Source organism: Cheilinus undulatus, linkage group 8 (assembly GCF_018320785.1).
Source record: "Cheilinus undulatus linkage group 8, ASM1832078v1, whole genome shotgun sequence".
Classification (NCBI taxonomy): Eukaryota; Metazoa; Chordata; class Actinopteri; order Labriformes; family Labridae; genus Cheilinus; species Cheilinus undulatus.
The window spans coordinates 9,968,802-9,991,201 of NC_054872.1; the positions used below are offsets into that span (position 1 = coordinate 9,968,802).

Here is a 22,400-nt window from a genome sequence, read left to right on the forward strand (position 1 = left end):
GATTTTTCTTCTAGTTGATCATGGCTACTGTCCCATTTTTAGCATATTTTAAAATTCCTTTTGCATTTCAAACAGTTTTGTTTATATTCTTTATTTCTGTACTATCTTAAACCAATGACAACTGACCTTCTGTTTGGACCAGTACATTCGTTTTTTCGCCATAATCTTGATAGTACTTGATTTTTAAATTCTGTATCACGCGTATCACCACATAGTGATGATAAATAACATTTCAATTTGGGCGTATTACCCCTCTGATTTCCTAAGTAGGTCTTTACATTAAACTTGAGCCTCCCCCCTCCCCGTAGTTGGTCTGATCCAAAAGTTGCTGCACGAGCTCTGCTTATGGAGTCTTGAAGCTAGCGACAGGTACCAGTAACTGAATGAAGTTTCTTTTAAACCTTTAAATTTTTGAAATATTACGAGTTGTGCCCCCGCTAAAGACATTTATTCCTCCTACTTCGGTTGATTTAGCCCCCTGCCGGACCAGTAGGTAACTTGTTTAAAGCATTTCCTGTTGAAAAAGCGGTTCAGTGGCGAAGGAATTTACGGACAGTCAGAGGACGAGCGGGCAACCAATCAAACTAAATCAGAGGAAAACGGTAGATACGAAATGGTTAGAGGTCAGGATCAGGAAAATACCATCTGAATAAACGTCAAAAAGCGCCAGGTAAAAAAAAAAAGGTTGAAAACCCAGGAGGTATGCTATTTTTATTGGGCTAAATATATACACCTTACCTCTTGTATACCCATTTCCAGCCCTCACAGTTTTTCTTGTACTGATCTTAATACATTTTAACCAGTTGCCACGTTTTTCAATGACTGATTTCATTATGTATTGTTTGTTAATGTCTTGCTGGAGATAAAGAGTCAATGCGTGTATTTATCTACAGATCAAAAATATTAAAATGTTTGCATCTTTATACAGAAGTATGTCAAACAATAAGTATATAAAAAATGATGTTTAAATGTGCCACAACCACTCCACAGATGACTCCTCCTAAAGCATTTAATTTGTTTTTCAAAGACTTCCATCATATATTGTATATAATATAAGTCACAAAAATGAATTGCTGGCATCAAATGTTCTGATCAACAATCTTCAAATCCATTTTTAAAATCCACACTTAACTGCTGTTTATTATATTTTTCCTTCCAAGGTGGCTGAGCTGTCACATTTTCCACTGGCTGACCTGCTACTTCAGGGGTGGAAGCTGCATAAAGGGAGAGAGACCTAAGTGAAGTAAGACGTCTATGAGGTATGGTTTTTAAAAAAACAAGACTAATGCTGTCATATAATTTTATTGAACATAAACATTTTTCACTGTCTTTCTCCTTCAATCTCCCCCTCTGCATCAACACACCGCTGCATTCAGGTCTTCCTCTGATCAAAGCAGTGTGGTAGGTCTGCTTCAGACAGTTGTCTCAGAACCTCTGTGGTTCTTTTCTGAACTTCTGACACAGACTCAAAACGTATTCCTTTGAGTACAGATTTGATCATGGGGAAAAGTCATATGGTGTTAGATCAAGTGAATAGGGAGGGTGATCAAGCACTGGGATTTGTTTTTGGGCAGAAACTGCTTTACCGGAGCGCAGTGTGACCTGGTGCGTTGTCTGGATGAAGAATGAAATCATTTTTCCACTACTGTGGTCTCTTTTCTAAACTTTTTGAACCTCTTTGTAAAAGTGTTGAATCAGCGTTGACCCTACTGGAACCCACTCCTCCAACACGATACCCTTAATGTCAAAGAAAACAATCAACATGGCTTTGAATTTGGACTTTCTTTGTCATGCTTTCTTCGTCCTTGGTGACGATGGTTTTCTCTAATGCATCGACTGCTGTTTTGTCCGAGGATCCTATTGGAAGATCCAGGTTTCATTGCATGTAATCCCCCTTTAAAAAATGTGTGCTTCCTTCAATTTGTTATGAAATTTCTCCACAAAATTTGCTATCGTTTTTTTCTTTGGATCAGGATATATTTTCAAATTTTCATGCAAAATTAGTCTCTCGTCAATAAGTTAAATTTATTGAATGTTTTCAGAAATTTTTGATGTGCATGGTGTCTAGGATGTCATGGTCTTGGACATCCTCTGCCTCTACAGAATCTTTTGTGCCATTCAAACACACGTGACACGCAAAGTTCCCCATACACCTCAGTTAATGGACCAAAAGATTTGGCTGCTGTTTTGTTCAATTTCCTTAAAAAATTTAAAGTTAATGCTCAACTTTTCAGGTAATACTTTTCTTCAATCAGTAGCTAGCAGAGAACAAAAGACATCACTTATTGGAAACTTACAGCAGTTGTGCATGAATACCCGACCTTTAATAAACTTAAAACAAAAACTAAGGCAATTTGTGTTTGGTACATTATTTTTTTGTTGTAACAATGCTTTTTGGCAATAAATTTTATACAGTTGGAAAGCCTGTTTATTACCCTTTTAAATGATGCCACATAAGGATCATGCATTTGTGGGATGAGCAGCAGAGCTGAGTGTGTGGGTTGCACCCATGAAAAATATGCCAGATCTTCTCTGCCAATGCTAAACAGCTGATTCGGCCATTGACTCTTGTTGGGTGTTCGGTGGATTGGATGATTGAAGTTTGAAGAAACAAGACATATCGACAATTGAACAATTTATTCATTTAGCAAACAGGAGCCTCAGTAGTCTGTGGAATCACCATACACAGCCACAACAGCCTGGCTCCTCCTCCTCATGCTGGTCACCAGCCTGGTCACACACTGCTGTGGGACGGCATCCCATTCTTCAACCAGCATTTGTTGCAAGTCAGCCAATGTGGTTGTGTTGGTCACTCTGGCATGAACAGCACACCCAAGCTGATCCCACAAGTGTTCAATGGGGTTAAGGTCAGGACTGCTGGTAGGCCATTCCATCCTCTCCACTCCCAAATTCTGGAGGTAGTCTCTGATAAACCCCGCTCTGTGGGGCCTAGTGTTGTCATCTTGGAGGATAAAGTTCTTGCTGACAGGGTGAGAAAACAGTATTCTTCGGATGCCCATGTCTTGGGACGCCCACTTCGCGGCCTGTCTCTGACATTCCCGTTATTTGGAACTTGGCCTTCAGTTTGGAGATGGTACTAGGGTTCACTCCAAACAATGCTGCAACTTGGTTTTGCTAAACACTAGCTTGAAGTTGCCCAACCGACGGGCCCTATCCAGATCAGTCAAATGTGGCATGCCGCTTCTTGAAGCAGACATCTACTGACCACTGTAGCAGGGCCCATGCTCACAGGTGCTGCACCTGGGACTACCAGAAGCTCAAAACAAGAGTCAATAACAACAGCAAAATAAGCTGTTTATTATTGGCAGAGAAGATTTGGCACATATTTCATGGGCGCAACCCACATCCTCAGCTCTGCTGCTCATTCCACAAATGCATGTTCCTTACAAATGTGGCATCATTTAAAAGGGTAATAAACAGGCTTTCCAACGGTATAAAATTTATTGCCAAGAAGCATTGTTACAACAAAGAAATAATGTACCAAACACAAATTGCCTTACTTTTTGTTTTAAGTTTATATAACACTGTTAACCATCCAGTCTAATTGTTTTAGTCATACTTTGTATAACAAATTTCTCATGGTTTATAGTCACAGAAAATATAACAGAATCAAAGAAAATGCATACATATTTATAGAGTTTAGAGGCGAGTCTGAGAGTTTGTGATTCTGTGCAGTAAGATCCACAGAAAAGAACTCATCAGTGGGTGTTCACATTAGTTTACAGCCCTGAACTGAGAGTTTGAAGGCCAGCACGATTTCTGCATATGCCCCTGTGTGCAGTGTGAATTTCATCGACTAAAACTATGACTAAAAATGTTCATCAGCAGCCTTTTATACCATGACAAAAGTTTTCATCAAGATGACTAAAACTAGACTAAAATGCTTTTTAGTTGGATATTGATAATCCATAATATTTCTCCACTGTGGGTAGATCTGTCAAAAAAAATGCATCTGTATCTCTTTTTCCTCTTAGCAGTAGAAAGCAGGGACCCCAGGTTTGGCAGAGTGCAGAGAACACACTACCATGATTTGGCACCAGATTTAGGCAAGAGAATAAATGCATGGACTTAAAGTAAAGACTAAAATGTTTTAGCGTTTTCGTTGACTAAAACTAGACTTAAACCATAAAGGGTAGAAATGACTAAAATGTGACTAAAGCTAAAAGACTTAATGAAAATACTAAAATTAAAAATAGCTGTCAAAATAACACTGCCTTTGTGCTAGTGGCCTCTATAGCTCAGCTTGCATGAAAGATATTCTCTATGATTAAGTCCACATGCTTTGCCACTGAAGAAAACTTGAATGAGGGCTGAACACCTTTGAGCGAAGTTTTTTTAACACCACATATTGTGGACTTTTTCATCCAATATGTTAATGACGTGCCATCGCAGCACAGTTTGTGCAGCATGTGTTACTGTTAACAGAGACAAAAAGAGAAAAAAGTAACACATAATGTGTCTTTCCAAATTTACAGTCACAGATCTGAGGCATAAATTTGATTCCTTCAGTTTAATGATGCCACATAGAACTACTGTATATCAGAACTATTAGGCATCCAGTTTTCTTTATATTTGTGCGGCTCAGAAAAGAGAGACTACTGATTATATGAATGCTTCTACAAAGGTTTTCACACTGGGCCCGGTGGAATGCCTCCCCTCCGCTGTTTAAACAAAGAATGAGATAAGATTTAAGAAGACTCCTTAAGGTGATCCAGCTGCCCCTTCTCCAAGTTGCAGCAGACACAGAGCCATAATGAGGACTGAAGAAAAAGACTTCGAGACCCACCACCAGAGGGAATGGGCTGCAGATGAATGCATTCCCTCTTGCATTTCCTTGATGCTCTTCCCCTGTCCTGAAAAGGAGACAGCATGAGAGAGACGAGAGAAAAGGGGATCTCTGTTTTGTTTAGTTGTAGTCCTTACCAACGTTTCCCTGGTTTGTTTCAGAGTACCCACTGCTCGTGTCCTGTTAATTACAAGCCCTGTCATTTCAGTGGTATTTTCTGTTTTGGTTTTATATTTCAATTTTGTGAAGAGGAAATCATTTGAGTGTCACAGTCGTTCCTCACATGATTACTCTCTATTTGAATTTTTGTAAGTTATTCCTCACCTCCTTCTGTTCCTGGACATGCAGCTGTATTCTACCTTTTAATTGCATGGAAGACAAAAAGTGTAAAAAGCCCCCCCCCCCACCCCCACCCACTGCATACAAATCAGAGCGTGCATATAAATAATTTTTAGCATATGCACGATTACATTACATCAAAAGAATGTTTAGCATTTTGTCACATCAAATTGTAATTAATGCAAAACATATTTGCAAGAACAACATATTTCAATAAAAAAATACATGAAATCATCATTCAGCCTAATGCTGCATGTTGCTCAAGCTAATCCAGAGAGAAAGAGAGAGAGAGGGAGAGAGTGAGGGAGGAAATAATTAGCAGAGAGAAGCGATTGCACTAATGAGAGAAAAATTTGACTAGGATACTTTGCTTGACCCCCAGTGTTCCTTGGCTGTCCAAGAAAAAAAGGCAGATTTATAATTATATTCTGCAATGCACCATGAAATTGTTATTGTGGAATACCTTTTTGAAAATGTTATCAAACAATTACTTTAATTTTTCCCCCTGGAAAATGTTGCACGTGTCTACCAAAATGAGATCGTGGAGCAGAGTCTCCTGCCTGTCATCGACTGCTGTTCATGCAGATGAGCTCATTTTTTGTTGTTTTTTCTTCCCTTCCCCAGAGTCTAGGGATGCTGTGGCAAATAAAATAATACTCTGATAAAACTGAAATATTTTATGACAGAATGATAATCATTGCAAGCATACGTGCCACTGATATGGGGCTGTTGCAGTTGGGGAGGAGAGAAAATAATCCTTTTTGTGGGCTTTAAAAAATGAATCTCAGTTGAATCACATCAGAGGAAAAAAACTCAAAGACAGTTCGAAGATGAGCCAACTCCAGGAGAAAATGACCTCCTCGTTTTGGTGATAAAGTTCTAGCCAAAATATGATATCAGCCCGCAACGTGACTCATTAGAAATGTGTGTATGGCGTGGAGGCAGCTCTCCCTATCTGCCGGTGCCTGGCTTGCTGACTGATAAGAGGCAAATGCAAATGTCCTGATAAGAACTGAATGCAAATATTTATGATATGATATTCCCTGGGAATTATGTGTGGATAAAACAAAGTGTTATTTCCCTGTAATTCTTTCAGGTTTGCCAAAAAGTCCTTTTTTTTCTTTCGGAATTTGCATTTCTTCAAAATTGATTGGGCTGCGTATTATGTTAAGCTATTTGTTTGCTGAGGATGGTAATTAGTTACTGTAATTACAGCGATGACAGTTGCTAAATTGTTTTTAAAGCATTACAGTGTGTCTGTGCCAGAAGATTGCAGTACTTATTTTAGGATTTAAGCATTTGCTGGAAACACTCCAACTCTAAGGCCAAAGTGGGAATTTTTTGAACTACAAAGCAGCCATTTTCTAAGCAAAGACATTTTTGAAAATGTCTGTTAATTTGCACTAATTGCTGGTTTGACTCTGTTGTGCAGTTTCTTCTCCGATCAGGGACTTGTTACTGATAGGATGTCTTGAGGGATCAAAATGGGCTTGAAATAGTTTAAATGCATGTTTTTTTTTAGCTTTAAACACTCTTGAAGTCCCACTTTTAATGTTTTCTGTCAACCAAGAAACAAATTGTTGTTGAAGGCACATTTGTAATTGTGGTTCCCAGTGTAGCCTATACAGCCTTTCAAGTGTAGTAAACATTAATTAGCGTGGACACAGACAGTTGGGTGTTTTAGAGAGTGTTTCATGTACGGCACAAACAGAAAATGTATGAATCACATGAATTGGGATTGCTAGGGCTGTGTGTGCAGATTTCCATTGCAGAAATAGAAGTGCATATGCAGACATATGGTGGGAAGGGACACATGCAGTGAACATTTCCTCACATGTAAAATACAAAGTAGATGTGATGTATACACGTTTCTTACAATTGCTTATTTGCAGATCCTGTCATAAATCATATCTCTACATTAAAAAAGACCCAAACTGTCATAGGTAAGAAGCATTCATTTCACAGCAGTGAATCATGGAGCAAGGGGGATGACCATAGGCAGAGCGAGGGGGTGGCTTATAGGGCTTAAGCCCCAAATATTTTAGACATGTGTTAGTATTTTTTCTGCTCAGTGTTACGATCAGTAAAAACAAAAAGAATTTATAGTGTACAAATGGAAATAGAAATTTCATTCTTGTAGGCAAACTGATTAACTCTAATCTTTTTTATATTTTACTTCTAAGAGCAAATACTGCAGTATAAAACTAGAAAAGCACTCGGAGAGCGCAGACCTCTGCCATTAGCCCTATCTCCCAATAGTAAAGAATCCTTAAAAAAAATTCCTGGATCCAGATGGTGATCCGGGTCACTCCCAAAATCTAATCAGTTCTTCCTTATGCAATTTCTGAAATTTCCTGAAAATTTCCTGAAAATCCGTCTATAACTTTTTGATTTATGTTGCTAACAAACTAACAAACAAACAAACTAACAAACCCTGCCGATCACACAACCTCCTTGGTGGAGGTAAAAAATAACATTGTGTTAGCTAGCAACATTTTCTGTGTTTTTGATAGTATGTCTACATCTAGAACCCCACATTTGACTTTTTATGCTCTTTTTTAAATGGACAGTCCAAATTGTAAACATTTACACAAAATTCATTTCAGTTAGGAACACTGTTGTCATACATTTGATCATTTTATTGCAAAATGGATTTACAGTTTTACTTGGCGGTGAAGGCTCTGCTCAAAAGATGGTCCTTGTTTTATTCAGGCAGCATGCTTTCACTTTCACAGGTAGTGCATGGCTAGAAACCCCCATATGGATGGATACACTGATGACGATGCGTATTCTATACAGTAAAATTAGTTCAAAAGCAATTAATTCATGGTAGCATGAGTCAAAATATGGGTGCAACAAGCTTTATGCTATAAAGGAGGAGGCTGGGGTGGAGAAGGTGAAGTTTTGCCAGCAGCACCAGCAGCGTAGTGCATCAGCACTGATGCAAGCAGGGATTAGTGATAAGTACATCATGTTTAAATACACAGCTGTGATGCGAAAAAGAGCTGTGATTGGCTGTGGGGGTTGGGTTGTGATAAGTGGGATCAGCTGGCCGTCAGGTGATCACGGCTGGGCGTGTGATTACCAGTGGTTTCAGTTTCAGCATGTTTTTAGGCTGAAGAAGTTAAAAATTAGATACTGCACTATGTATTGTGGTTTTAGAACAATGGGCATACTTTTAGAAACATAGCATTTAAAATAAAAGACGTTGGCTGTAAAGTAGGGTTGGGAATCACTAGTGGCCCCACGATATGATATAATCATGATACTTGGGTCACAATTCGATATTATTGCAATTTTAAACATTTTGCTATACAGTCAGTATTGCGATACTATATATTGTAATATACTGCGATCTACACCATTTTTAAAAATCTTTTTAGCTGCTTTAGCATTAGTCTTGCCCTCATGATTGTCATATGTCTGAAGTATTTTATTTTCATGTAGCACTTCTTGCAAAGCTCATGTGTAATGTCCATCTCATTCTTGCCCTGCTTGCATTCCTAATGCCTCTGGCGCCGCCATGTTTGTTGTACTAACTTTCTCCTGCTGTATGACTGTCACCTCTGCTGACCTCACTGGACAATGAATTGTCTTAAACACTCAAACATTGTATTTTTCCATTATCATAGACTTCAGTTCATGTTAGAAGTTAATTTAAAATAATCGATACCTGGTGGACGAGATGATACAATATAACACCAGACAAAATATCATGATACTATGCTGTATCGATTTTTTCTCCCACCCCTACTGTAAAGGATACTTTACACTTTACCAAGGCTGAAACAACTTTACATTTTACAAAACAAATTTACAAAACAAGAAACACTTGTACATGAGTTGATACAAAAGTACAAGTTCAGCCAGTAATGTCACGTAGAAGTTTGTTTAACCATTTATTATGCAACATATTATGTTTGGCACCAGGCTCCGACTTAATCACTCCTCAGATTTTACATACAGAATTTGAGGAGTGATAATATAACAGCTTTAACCCCCAGTCGGAGCCAGCAGGTGGATGCTGGGGTGGAGGAGGGTTGCAAGCAAGAGCACAGCGTTAATCCAGGTGCGGCGTTGCAGCAGAGGAAGAGAAAGGAAATCTCGCAGCTTAAATAGCCCGCTAGTTTAGGAGGATATGAGTAATGTGATTTGATTAAGATGCATGTCAGGTGTGAATGATTGACTCGAGATTCTGGCGGAGCTAACTCGCAGGCTTTTTTTTTCATTTGAAAGCTTTTACAAATTCTGAAACTAATTTACAATCAACAGTATCTTACTGAAAAGGAATTTACCAAATGCTGGAAGGAACCCAAGTATCAAGTTTTGTAAGGGTGTTTCAGATCTCATTTGTAAAAGTGGTTTACTAATGTAAATTTATTTTATGGTGAAATGTTAAACTGTTTTGGTTAATATAGGTTTATTTCAAGCTTTGTAGAAGTGTTTCTGACTTTGCAATTTTGTTTCTTTCAGGCCACCGTAGTTTTTGCCCAAATAATGCATTCTGGTGTTTTAAATCTAAATTTACATTGAAATTTCTTGAAAATAGCGCATATGAAACTGCCTGATGAGCAAAAACTATCTCTGGACCCGCCTCAGTTTGGGCTGAGCCCCAATATCAAAAACTTCTGGCTCAATCTCTGCTGATGACTTTCACTGATAGTTGCTCTGCCAATTATATTCTTGATTCAAGGAAGCAGAAAGACATCATCAGATATTGTCAAACCAACAATCCAGAACCAAAAGATGTTCTATTTGAAGCAAATTTCCCAAATAAATCACTCAATTATTCATGTAGAAATGTCAAATCATCAACAAATAAGCCACTTTTCTTTGTATTGTGCCATTTCATGACTGAAGTTATCTCATAACACTTTACAAAGAGGGCAAGTCTAGACTGTACTCTTTGTTTTTTTGCCATAAAAACCCAACGTCAATCACTATGAGCTTAAGCAGCTTTCAACATAATTTTAAAGTCCCTGTAAAGTGATGAAAAAAATAATTATTTTAGGTTTGTTGTATGACAGTCTACTGTGTTATGAACCACCATGCCAAATTTTGGTTGTGCAGAAAATCTCTAAGTTTATAAAATTAGGCTTTAAAGTGATGAAAAATTAGGTGGTAAAATCTGCTCTAGGATGGTGTGGGTGAAGCCACACCCACTCACAAGGAACACCATCCTTTGACGTTTAAAAAATGCTTCTAATTAGAGCAAAGCTGTCTGCATCTGTGTCAGGGCAGAGAGGACGAAGTTGGGGATTACATTTACTGTTTTCTGGCACAAATCTTTCCAATATGATGACCTGTAGGCCACCGTGGCTGATAGATTTTGGAAAGTAACTGCACAATGCATAAAAACACAGCATATTGCAGGCTATTCACTTTCAGTGATGGCAGTGACCTTATTGAGAGGACTGGCTAGGTGATTTTATATTGCTGTAGAGCTGTTCCTCCTGCGGGATTATTCCCATTCAGTAAATATGATGCTATGGGCTCCTATATTTGCCCTGCCCAAGTAAACCAAGCCAAGAAAGAGGTGAACAACTTTCTAACAGTGTAAGTTAAAAAAGTCAGTCACACAAAGATCTCAGTGTTTTCACGTTTACAGGAACCTTGTCCAACATATCTTGTGTGTTAAGACTCAAAGTTTGGATTTTACTTTACAGGGACTTCAAATGTTGCAAATCTTTGAATTGAAAGCTGAGTTTTAGCTTGACCCCATTCTCAGTCATATTGAAAAAAGTGACCACTCCTAATAATTTATTAAACTGACACTGATGTGACAAAGACGTAGAGGTTATTGTTGTGCCCACTCACTGTCTCCTGAGCTTGGCAAACTTTTGATTCCAACATTTTGCAATGGAAAAGTACACTGGTCCCACTTCTCAAGGACCCCATGGGCAACAAGCCTAGTTTCCTTCTCAAGCATTATGCTATAAGTGCATAATTGGATTTACTATTAACATAATCGGACAGCGTGCGTGCCTTGGATATTCCCCTATGAGCTGCATTGCTCTTCTAAACCTTACAGAAGGAGATGGTGAACGTACATCCCAGTCCCAGGAGCTGCTCTTTGTTTCTTTAACTTCAGCGAGACTATTGAGGGAGGTTGAATACTTACACAGGATTAAAGTGAAATAAAAGACATTTTACTATCAGAGAAAATTTTCTTCTGCAGGATCACAGTTTTTGGTAATCGTAACCTTAACCAAACAAGGCCTGGTAGCAAGAGTTTTGTAGAATACAAATACTTGCTAAATGGTTTTGAGAAAGCAGCACACTGGTTTATTAAACAACAAGCCCACTTTATCAAAAGCAAATCATTGAGGAACCCTTAAGAAATCCTAGGGACACTTTGTGCCCTTCTGCTTTTTATTTTCAAACCATTTTGACTGTGTTGAATAAATAAAGATCAAATTTGCTAGAGGATCTTTATTTAAATTTATTTATTTATTTTTTTAATATTTGTCATCCTAGTTCCTAGAATTAAACCTAGAATGGCTACGCTAATCAAAAACCAACACATTTTTTCCTAATGCCAAAAAAAATGTCCCATTGAAAACCATTGAAAATGCCATTATTGATCCCACATTTATCCTAGCATTAACTCATGCATTCCTTTATATTAAGATTTCATTTTGGACTACTAGCTTCCAATTTTTTGTTTTTCTATTTGTCTACTAAATGGCGCTACTTTTTCCCATTCAAAGCATGCTGCAAAATTTCACACTTTTTACCGTTTTCTGCAAGGGCGCCTCACTACTGATATAGTACGTGTGTCACTATGGATGTTGGATAATGAGTTTTTGTAATTTTGTTCTATTTAAAACAGTGGAGTAAACCTTTAACAGTTGAAATCCCCAAAGTATAATTAACATTGGATATGTATTTCAGGTTGAGCAGTTTTAAAATATTTACTTGTTTCAAGTGGGAAAAAAAATTAATACTAATGCTGTCAAAATTTTTAATCAGAATAATCACAAGGTTGCTTTGGATAATTTAGATTAATCATGATTAAATAGTATTCATTTTTAATCTATATTAATTGTGTTTCATTTTGCATAAGCAAGCAGACTCAAGAAAGAAGGGAATATACAGTGCTGAACAAATTTATTAGACCACCTGTCATATTTGTCTCAAAGACCATCCAGCATCACGAAGTGCTTTAATGCGGACTCTTTCATTTTCAGTGAGTTCTCCACGTTTTACCATTTTGAACAGGAATGAGGAATTTCAAACTGAATTCACCTTTTTATACCCAAATTTGAGCCAGCTCTCTGGGCTTCTCTGAGAAGTCAGAAATGAATCAAGCTTAACATTCAACCATTAGCATTAGCTTTACTATTTTTTCAGTTTTTTTTGTAAATCAGTAAATTTGAAAATTCATGGATAACAATAATAATTCTATTTTAGCATTAAAAATATCATTTGGGTTAAAGAGCTTCTACATATTGGCGTATTAACCACTGCAGGAACATAAAAAATGATTTTGGTAATTACCAAAGATGTTGATTTAGGGCAGCTGTGGCATAAACCTTACTTTGGCTGGTGGTCTGATAACTTTGTTAAGCACTGTATATGCCAGGGCTATTCAAATACAAAAATTACAATTGTTCAACTGGGCCAAATTTGTAAATCAAGAAATGTATCCAGGCCAGACATGTTTGACACCCAGTAAGCAGCTGGTAATGTCAAATTTCGAAACAATACAGATCAATTTGATGAAAAATATTCACTTTTATTCATAGTCTCCCTTTTAAATTTGGCATTCAGTGAGGGTGGTTTGTCGCAAGCTTGGCGACGTGTTAGCCAAAGTGCTAGCAGAATCCCCAACAAATGTATGCTTCGCCTTTATGTGGTATTTTAAGCTGGAAGTGCTTTGGTGAAAAGAAAACTCCTTCTTGCAGAATTTGCACAGTACTTTGTGTTGGTCGACTGTTCCGTCTTGTTTTTTTTTTGTGCTCAAATTTCCCATCGAGAGGGCCAAAGTTCTGTTTAGCATCTTCCATATCGAGTTGGTTGGTCACTACTGGATCAACGGCCCATTTGCGCATGCGCGGTGGCATGCTCGACGGTAACCCTACGTGGACAAACTCCCCGAAATGCTTTGCCAGAGATGTTTCAGGGATTTAAAGTCATTCTGGGCTGTAGATGGGTTAATTGCGTTAAAAGTTTTAATCAGATTAATCCTGATAATGGATAAGTCCACATTATCGCATCAATTTTGACAGCCCTAATTAATATGTGTTATTTTCACAGGGGATTTTAGGAAGTGGACACTTTTTGTCCTTAGGACCAAGAGTGTGAGTTTTTTTTTTAATCTGGCACTGCAAAAAAAACAAACAAACAAAAAACAAACAAACAAAAACAACAACAACAACAACAACAACAACAAAAACAATCAAATCAATCAACAACCCTTGAAATCCATTTTATGGAATTTTTTTTTGTTTTGTTTTGTTTTTTTTAAATGAAAAACTGTGGACTAACTTAAACATACTGACCTTTAAAAGTTTAAAAACCCAATAAATATAAAAAATAAATATCTGATATTTATTTTGTATATTTTAGGCTCAAGTAGTTTTAAAAGACAGACTTGTTTAAAGTGGAAAAAAAATATTGATATATATTATTTTTACAGCTGATTTTGGGATGTGGACATTTTTTGTCCTTAGGGACAAATGCATTAGGATATTGAGGGACCTCTCAAGAGTTATTAATTTGAACCCTTATTGTTAGAAAGAACAAAGCTCCAAAAGCACAGTAAAGGAAAGGTAAGAAATACAAAAAAAAAATTAACCCTGAACCAGTGGGCTTAGTATCAGTTAGGGACTCTGATTTTAATGCATGAAGCAAAGTGAAGAGACACTCAAAGACACAGAAAAGGAGCATAATGGAAAAGTGGGGGGAAATAGAGGGGAATGCAGAAACATACATCTCAAGCTGCAGCGTAAGTGATCACAGCTCCATCAGTATCTTTTCTGTTGCCTAAATACACAGCGCCCCACAAACCCTGCCTGAATCCATGCCTGCCCTATCACACACACACATACACAGTAAAACACACACATGTACACACAGCATCCATATTAGATGCAGCCGCTAGTTACTTCTTAATTAACACCTACTGCAGCCATAATAATAGAATCACTTTCCCCTTTCTGAAATCCCTTTGAAATTACGCAGGATTAAGGAAAGTTGGTTTCTAAATTGCTGTGTGCATCTGTAATTTAATTGCATCCGAGGCCTTTAATTAATAAGGTTCCTCCTTTAATAGTTAATGTATAATTGCTATTAATTAACAGCCAGTCTTGATAAAGTGTCACCAAAATCAAACAAAACAATTAGCTTTTTGAGGTAAGTGTCTTTTAAAAGCCTAATAATTAGCACTAGAGGTAATATAGAGTAGTTAAAATGATAAAGAAGCCAGTGTAGATTTTAATTTGGATGGGGAGTGTGTGGAAAAATACAGTTTACATCCACAAGGGAATTACCATGCAGTAATTATGGGATAATCTCATTGTAACATGATAAATAAAGCAGTAGATCTGTCCCCTCCAGTTAGGTTGTCTCTTTTTTTTAATAACAGAAGTGGCGAGCTTCTATTAGTAAAGACTTTCATTTTCCTTACTCACCACATTCCCTTATGTTACCAGACTGTTCTACTTTTTTGTGCTAAAGCAAATTACTTGTATTCTAATTGCCATCACTGTGGTTAAATGTGGATACAGGTTCTAAGAATAGACTGTAAGGTTTCAAGTGAAATGGGCTGTTTATGACTCAGGTTTGACATCTGAAGATATGTGTCCCCTTTAAATCTTTGTTGCTTTGACTTTTTAGGACTTACAAAAGCAGTCCTTTAGTTTCTGTGTACTGTAAAGTAAATATAACATGCAGTAAGCTAGCAAATAGGTACAAGTAGATGCAATAATTTACATGCCTGCAGCATTTGTGTTTGAACTTGTGCCACTAAAGGTGTATTCAAGGAGAAATAGCACCAAGACAATATGTTAAGTTGTTCCTCTTATCTGGAATAAATCAGCAGGTTTAGGTTTTAGCCCAGATTTAGAGGCAGAGTGGATGTTGGTGCAAAATTAATTAGGTGCCAGGTTAAGAAGCATAAACATACATCTGGAGCATGGAACTTTAAACAAACCAGAATTATTTGCACTGGCATATTACCATGAATACAAATGACATTGTGACCTCAATTTTCTGCACTCTGTGAGAGAGCAGAGGAAACCGATGGTTTAAGTGCTGTTCCATCCCAAAGTGCCTGTTTGGTCTCAGTTTCTCCCCTATCACAAAGTCAACAACCACACTGTTTAGCTCTGAATTGATAGAATAATATTAAGCATTCCTGTCCACAGGCAACAAATACACCAGCTTTCCCTTGAATGTGCTTTGTTAATTGAGATACATATAATATCATATACACACAGCAGCTTGAGCCTGTTTTAGCCTTTATTTAATGAGGCATCATCAACAGAGAAGAACCTGCTGTGTAAAATACACAGCCCAAGAAGCCTTTTTCACCTCGCTTTGCTGTAGAGAGAAGCTCCAATCCACTTGCTAAACAATTACAGCATATTAGGTACTTGTCAGTCAGACCTTTTGGCGACGATACATCTCCATTTATTTCCCCTCTCCATTTTCTCCCTGTGCTCACTCGTTTCCTCTGCTCTCCTCTCCCCAGACAGGCAGGGATGTGCGAGGAGTCCACAGGGAGATGAGGAATATTTCACTCCGCCACTGAGGCACCCGGTGGGAATAGTGGTTGAAACTGTGTGAGTATGTATCTCATTAGTTCAGTTATGTAATTTGGAGCACTGATAATCCTCCAGGACTGCAACGTTGCACACCTCAGAAACAAGAGTCGGAGAAGTCAACACGCCGCCAAGTAAAGACTAAGCTGTTAATTGCTGGGTGTGGTATTGTGACTGGTAATGTACACTATAGCTCTCTATGGTATGATAAACATGTTACCATTAGTGTAGAAATGTTAAGGTTACAAATTACTAACTTAGAAATTGAAAGCAAATAAAAGCTGCTGCATGCCGTATAATTTGTCTAGAGTTCCTAAACCTTATACTTTAAAAGATAAAGTTCAAGAACTGAAGGAGTTCCAGTAACAAGCTGATAAACATAGTTTAAAATTAAGAAAAAAAAATGAACAGAATATTTCTGATAAGCGGACCGAGACAACACAGGAAGAAAACTGAATAAATACTGAACTCACAATATTGAATTTAGACAAGATACAACACAAAGGCATATGTACTAATTAGGGCAACAGTTTTGACTAACACAATCCCTATCTAAGGTTTTTAAAGTGAGAATATAATGGCTACAGGCCTTTAGTTAATTCTGCTTCATTCTAAGGGTTAAACAGTGAGTTAAAGATTTTTTAGTCATGGGCATATAAAAGACAAACACCATAGCTATAAATTTGACCTGGATTTTGAACACCATTGTCCCAACATTCTACAGACACTGTGAATTACTTAATGTGCTGAGGGTCTGTTTGGCTTGTCAATGTAAACTGCCAAAATGAGTGAATAGACATCTCTGAATGCATGCACCATGATATGCAAGCAGACCTGCCCACAGAGTTGGCTGGGACCCCTAAACAAACAGCAAATGGGGCCCTCTCCAGTTGTGATTTATTGATATCAGTGCATGTGTGTTTGATCAGTAGCATTGGTGCTAGCATCCTGGCTAACATTAACCTTATTTTGGAAATGAAGAGTCATTATTTCCCCCATTTTTACTTCTTTTTAAAAAGTTGTAACCAATTTTTCATCTTCTTCATCAATTCTTGCCACTTTTATCCCATTTTTGCTATTTTTTTTGCAACTTCTTGCAAATGTTTGTTGCCACCATTTAACCGCTTTTCAGCATTTTTTGCTGCTTATTTATGCCCCTTTTTGCCTTTCTTATCCCATTATTGTAGCTGTTGTCTCCTTTTGCCACTATTTACCCATTATTTTTAAATAATACATTGTTTTTCTCTTAAAGTTATTTCAGTTCCTTCTCCTTTATTCTCTGGCATCCTGACATTTATGCACATCAGCCTCACAATGAAGTCTGACATTACTTCCCCAATCTATGTGTGCCCATTCACACTGTTAACATTACCAAAAAAATTAAAAAAAATAAAACAGAATATGTTTTAAGAAAGAATGATGACTATTAGAACATGAAGAATAGTTTCATATAAAGTTAAAAGCAGTCCCTCTCATGAAAAAGCCTTATGAACTATGATGATGGTGTGAATAGTACAGTACCTGTTTAACATTGCTGTTAATTCTGTATTTAATCTGTTTCTACTGTGATGGGGCAGATGTCCTCTACTTGTTTTTTAACCATCTGTTTTTTAGCAATCTTTTGTCAAAATTTCCCCCACAGCTCAATCTGACATCAACCTCAGCAAAGCTCTTATACACCTGAATTTAAAACACAGCAGGACATTTGAATAAATACTTTAATCTAACCCACTGCTACTTGATCCTGGTCTGCTGCGTCCAGAGCTGCTGCTTTCATTTGGGCCAGCTGATCAGTGAGTTATGCACAGCTGGGGCAACCATGCATGTCCAGTTTTTCTATGCTCTTGTTGTGTGTGTGTGGCCGCATAATAATTTTTGAAGCATATTTCATGTATTTTTTGGACATTTTCAGAAAAATCTTTTTGCAGACTTCTTTGTGTTGTATATGTTTTCAAAAAGGAGAAACTGTTATGGTAAAATGTTGGAAAATTTTAGAAGCATTTGTTCTAGAAAATAAATATATACTGTAAATTAGATTTGACAGCAAGGAGAATGGTTTGGCAGGCAGAAATTAATTTTCAATTAGAATGATCATGCCATTCTGTAACCTAACTATAAAGCCCTAGAAGCTACAGTCAGGACAAATCACTGTAGTGATGAACAGCAGTTAACTGGGTGAGGAGGGGAAGGATTCCACACTTGACCCTCTTCTTGGGATCACTGCGGTGCCTCAACCTGAACTCGACCTGGAACAGGGAAAAAGGAAGGGCACAGAAAAGGTGTCAGTATCATGTAGTGTGACATGCCATGTCCAATAACAACGAACAACATAACATCATTTAACCTTTACAACACATGTATTGATCCATCTGGTTGTTATCAGGCTGCAATCACAGCTCAGGGCTCGGCTCATCTCAGCTTCAGGGGCTGTTTGAATCCATCCTGGCAATATTACCCGGAGACAAAGAGATCTAGGCCTACTGTTTTTTAACCCTGTCCTTGGATCATCCTTTTCCACCGACCACTTTGTCTCTGGAAGAGTGGGAAGATGTGTCACTGGCTGTTTCCCTGCATTGGCTAAACATACAATGGGAGGTATGAGATATAATCTTGGCACAGTGGAGTAGAATGATTAAGAAAAACACCCACACAATCCCCTTGATGATTTTCCAGTGATGCAATAAGATCCTCCGTACTCATTCTAAACATGTAAAGATGTGTTTCTTATTTCTGGAAAGATATGATTCATAGTTTCTTAATCAAGTGTCTTTTTTTGTCTTTATTAGCATATTCCCATAATAGCTGGTGCTTCTGAGCGCATATTAATGAACAAGCTTGGTGACATTGGCTCTCTCTCTACCTGCTCAAATATAGCAAAGATGCATTCTGGATTTCAAGTGAAGCAAAAATCATCAAAATCTTTTAGAGAAAGCTACAGAAGAGTTTAATCTTTCCTCAAAAAACATGCATAGACCCACACATAAGCTTTGTCGTCAAGTTAACTGTTTTTAATGGCAGACCTTTTTTAATAGGCTAAAAATATGAAGTCTAAACATAAAAACTGAATGCAAGTATTCAAGACTAAACCTATGAAATAATGGCAAGATGGCTGTATGCTAAAAAAGACTTTGCATTCCCCAATAGAGACAGGGAACATTGTGAGGAAAAAAAAATATTATGTAGATCATTAGCTTCCAAATTGCTATCTTCCATCACTTAATTTTGATGGGGAAAAAGTCCTGTCAGGAATTTTTAACATCGTAACAAGGTGTGTATTCGACTGAAATATAAGAATTACCCGTTACATGACTCCCATTTCAGTCAGGAACACTATTATCATGCATTTTACCATTTTATTGCAAAATGGATATACATTTTTAATTGTTGGAGAAGGCTCTGCTCAGAAGATGATCCCTGGGTTAGTCAAGCAGCATGCTTTGATTTTCCAGGGAGCGGATAGCTAGAAACCCCATATGGATAGGTCCATTTATGACAATGCAAAACAATAACATTAGTCAAAAAGCGATTAATCCATGGTTGCATGAATCTGAATATGAGGGTGTAACAAGCTTTATGCTATAAAGGAGGAGGCTGGGGTGGAGGAGGTGAAGCTTTAGCAGCAGCAGCAGCGTAGTGCATCAGCATCAATGCAAGCAGAGATTAATGAGAGGTATGTCATATTTAAATACATCACTGTGTTGAGATAAAGAGCTGTGATTGGCTGTGGGAGCTGGGAGGCATTCATAGCGGTCAGTTGGCCATCAGCTGATCACGGCTGGGCGTATGATGTCCCGCCTTACCCTTGAAAATCAAACTTTAGATTAAGTGTACAAATTTAATAGTGACTTTTTGTAAGCAGTAGTTGATATCATACAGTCATTAGGAAACCAAACACAGAGGTAAAAGGTCAGAGAACTTAATCTCACAACACGAGCATCTGCAGTCTGACTCACTAGAACTATATTTACTGTGAAATGTGTGAAATACTATATACTGTAGTTTGTATTTAGAACTGCAAGAACTCAAATCTTAGCAGGGAACTTTGTCTAAATCCAAGTCAGAAATATTGTGTAACACTTATTTAATCCACATTCACCTGACATGACAGATAAACATCTGATTTTAAAGCAAGAGTGTGTTAAAAGGAGATATACCAACAAATTTAAATGTCATTTAGATGCTTTCTAAATCAAGTTTTGCTGCTTCGTTGACAGGTATCTTTTTACTAAGGCTGACAAGACTTATCAAGTTAATCTTGACTGATCAAGGTCCACAATTAGTGCACTAATCTAACTACTATAATTAGCAGCATATCTCAATGTGTGTCTGTCTCTAATTGCATGACACACCGTTGCTCCAATTGTCCTTGATAGCTCTCAGAAAACTTCTTGGGTGAATTGGTTCGAAACCAGTGCCATAAAAAAAAAGAATCGTAAATATGTACATATTTTCAATAAAATTCGAAGATGTTGCGCCGAGTTATCATTCAAGTACTTCCCACACATCTACATTGGAGGTCGTTTATATACACAAGGATTTGTGGTACCACTGCTTTATAGTTGCTTGTGTATTTGCTTGCTTCCACTACAATGGCTTATGTAAGGGTCTGTGAAACATCATTTGTCAAAACAAAGGTGAGGGTAACTGTGATGTAGCTGTAACCCTACAGCTGATTGGTGTTAACATTTTTTAATGATAAACGTTATGTTTCATAGTTCATTCACAGTGGCGGACTTTATCATTTGGCAACGGTAGGCAATCAATTCTTAACCCTTGTGTCCTGTTAAGACATATTTTTTCTGAGTTTTATTTTTGCACTGCCTCTGGCTGTGCCTAGTTTTTTTAGTTGCCTCATGATTTTTTAATCTTGCTTAAATGCATGCTTTATTGTCCCTTTCAGTACACCTTTGGTTAGGCATCTCCCTGCAGCCACAGTGACATAAAATAAGTCCACCACTGCTCCTAAATGTCTCAATTTACATGTAAAAATTTACAGACAGCTCGTTTGACAAGTTGAAGTCCTTTTTAATTGTTTCCTCTTGTTTAATTTTCAATCCATAACAAGTTTGTGCTTTCTGTGGTCAAGTTTATGTTCAAATCTTTGATCTTCCAATGAAAATAGCTCTGTATCTGAACAGGAAGTCAGTTACCCCTAGTTAAAGATGCAGTGTGTAATATTTAGCCTAATAGCATTTAGTAAAACAAACAAACTTGGTTAAATGAAACATGATGTCTATAGGTAGGTCTATCCTAATTAGTGTTTATCCACCTGAAAAAATGTGTTTTATTTTTATATTAACTCAGAATAAGCAATCTACTCATACATGGGGAGGGTCCCCTCCATGGGCGCCGCCATCTTGAATTTTTTGCATTTTGCATGTTTCTCTGGTGAAAACCGTGGCAACCAGTGGAATTTAAAAAAAAAAAAAATCTTGGAAATGTGGAAATGTCATGTGATTAGAAATTAGTCAAATGTACTCGTTAAGATTTGAGCGGTGTAATTGTTGCAGTTTTCTTATCCTACAGTCTCTACACATAGTTTAAATGATTTAATTTGTGTTGCATCTGCATTTTGAATTTCTTATTATCCTAAAATATGAATAATTTCATAGGTTAATCTGCCTCCTTTATAATTAGCAGTTAGCATACTGTACATGTATTACTTCGGTGACAAGCACAATGGACATTGCTGGAGTTCTATTTTTGTGAAATACGTGTTTTGATGATGATGCTGTGTTAGTAGGGATGAATCCTTAAGGCAGGTGTGCACAGGCAAGAAAAATATATGCAAGCAGCGCCTTGTGCATGCGGTCAAACCTCCTTCAGTTAATGAGAGAAAGAGACCAATGACATAAAGGGAGCATGACAAAGCCAGAGCTATCAAATTTGCGTCGGATGCTGATAATAGATATGTATGCAGAGGAAAATGGTGCTTTAATAGAGTTTTTAACTGTAGATCTTGAATAGAAAATTGGACATACATTCTAATTGAATACCTGGTTGAAAATGTACCCAGCACACTGTTATAAATCATCTGGAATCAGTTTTTCCCGAACTCCTCTCTCCCTCTCACCCACTTTACAAACACAGAGCAAGGCTTTTTCAGTCTCTGATAAGTGCTAATAAATTACCTGAATTTGAAAATTAATGGCTAGCCGCCTGCTTCAGGGAGATATCATTGTGTTTCATGAATATTTTGATTTTGTGATTAGATCAAAATGCTGTGAATTCCTAAACAGCCCCTGTGCCCAGGCTTCACTGATCATAAACTCTTCCCTTCTTTAAAAAAAAATCCATTCCATGCAAATGTGCTGATATGGAATAATTAGAATGAGTTTTGCCAGTATTTTTCTGCCGTAACATTTGCATGACTTTAGATCTCACCCGACTGATCAGCTCCAAGCTGAGGGAAAATGTATGTTTTTGTGCAGCACCCCCCAAATTTACCTTGCCAGGGGGGAGATAATGGCTTATATTGTGATGTTAAA

At 37.5% G+C, this 22,400-nt stretch overlaps 1 long non-coding RNA gene across 4 annotated transcripts in view; it reads left to right on the forward strand.

The window, feature by feature from the left end:
* The first annotated feature begins 294 nt into the window (after positions 1–294).
* LOC121514051 overlaps positions 295–22,400 on the forward strand; it is a 36,459-nt gene continuing 14,353 nt past the window's right edge. Inside the window, exons 1-4 of one of the 4 annotated variants that reach the window (XR_005992256.1) lie at positions 295–369; positions 475–670; positions 1,161–1,259; positions 15,843–15,933. This is a non-coding gene — a long non-coding RNA (uncharacterized LOC121514051). The other 3 variants (XR_005992255.1, XR_005992253.1, XR_005992254.1) reach the window with 3 other exon arrangements.